This window comes from Zeugodacus cucurbitae, chromosome X (assembly GCF_028554725.1).
Source record: "Zeugodacus cucurbitae isolate PBARC_wt_2022May chromosome X, idZeuCucr1.2, whole genome shotgun sequence".
Lineage (NCBI taxonomy): Eukaryota > Metazoa > Arthropoda > Insecta > Diptera > Tephritidae > Zeugodacus > Zeugodacus cucurbitae.
This window is the reverse complement of record NC_071672.1, coordinates 32,865,617-32,867,480: the sequence shown is the minus strand read 5'-3', so window position 1 is coordinate 32,867,480 and position 1,864 is coordinate 32,865,617.

Genomic DNA, 1,864 nt, shown 5'->3' with positions numbered 1-1,864 from the left:
GTAGTTTCAATTATAATACGGTGTCAGAATTGAACCGGGTGTTATCCAGCCAACGGCTGTCATTTCGATCGGTAAGTAATGAATAATTGGGCCTAATCATTGAATTCGCAGCGAATTCAGTTTCGACACAATAAAGATTTTCGATCGAAAAGTTTCTTGCAATTATTCGCCCCTATTCCCGTTGTCGTTATCGTTTTGAAACGACTTAAGAACGCCTATTTGGCATTCCTGTTGGCGTTAACGACATTTATATTTATTCCCCAATTTGAAACGACATAGAAACAGTCGTTTTTTTGTCGTTGCTATAATTGTGAGCGACATAGAAACGACGCGGTCGTTTGAAGGAATATTTGAAGTGAAAATGAAAATTCCAAATCGGAAACAGTTTGAAATTTTAATTTCTAAAATGGAAAAATATCCTGCATATGCCAAGGACTTTAGAAAAGGGATAAATCCTTTTAATTTCGATTTTTGGTAGGGATAAAAAAAAAAACTATAATAAATCCATTCCACCGCCATCTCGCGTCGGAAATTGTTGGCATTAATAAAATTGCATTTTTATATCTAAGAATATATTTAAGATATGAAAGATCTTAAAATTCAAAATGAAGAAAAAAATAGTACTCCAACAAGAGGAGGAGTTAATAAACAGATACCCATGTCTCCTTTGGCTGGACCACTAGTTAGAGTAGTCGGATTAGCCATAAGCAAGGAGCATGAGACGCTGGAAGTATAACATATTTTAGAAGAAAGTTTGGAGGACGCAGATGTCACCACTACTTCTTTTAAAAAATCAAATAAAGATGGAAGACTAACATTGTTGTACGTAAGTACAATAATTACAGTGATATCGCTGTTTAGAGTCAATATAGAATAGCATAAAATCCATCAAGGACTGCTTGAAAAATGTGTCTCGTTGCATAAGAAAGACATTTTTATATGGGAAAAGAGCACCTTAAAGTATACTATACAAAATATGTAGACAAATTTCGATAACTTTTCATAGGCGTTACGATATACTTCAAGAATACCAATTTAGGAACGAAACAACGATAAGAACGACAACGACTTCGAAACGACTATTAAAACGACAACGACAACGGGAATAGGGACGATTGATTTCGTCGATAAACTGTTTTATCACAAAGAGAGACCGTAAAACTGTTTTATCGACAAATAAGACAAATTTGATAAATTAAATTGTATGTGCTTTTTGCTTCGTTCAAAAAATATTAAAACTGACAGAATCGAGTGAACTTAAATTTACTTAAATGCAGGGCACACCCCTGTTTTAGATATACATTGTACTTTGGTTACAAACTTACACCTCAATTGTGTAGGGCTACTGGCGAATAATCGCCATTGTAGTAGCCTTGGCTACAGAGTCCAGATTTTTTATAACGATAAGCTATTTATCACAGTTGTCAAGAATACGCAGATAACAGCCCTGAGTTTACATTTTTGACAATTATTTTGAAAGTATTTGGCAGCATTGTTCAAATGTGAGTGACAATTTGTGCAGTTAAAAATACAAATACGTGAACAAAATTTTTTTATTTGAATCAAAATATAAAAAAGAACTATAATGAGTAGTTATTAATTACTTTTCATGAGTCGGGAAGAAAGCTTGAATGTCGCATTAATTCGACGGCTAATTAGAGATCGTTCCCATCCTTTGGATCAGAGAACAGCTTCCGTTGAGCGCAAATATGTTCATGCACAAACAATACCCAAACAATCAGCTCATTCGGTTCAAGCGCTCAAAATGGCATTCGTGAATATATTCGCTACTGAGTTAAATTCAGCTCAATTGTGGTAAATTCGTTTGACCGATTTCACACAGGCAATTTTTGTTGCGGCAATT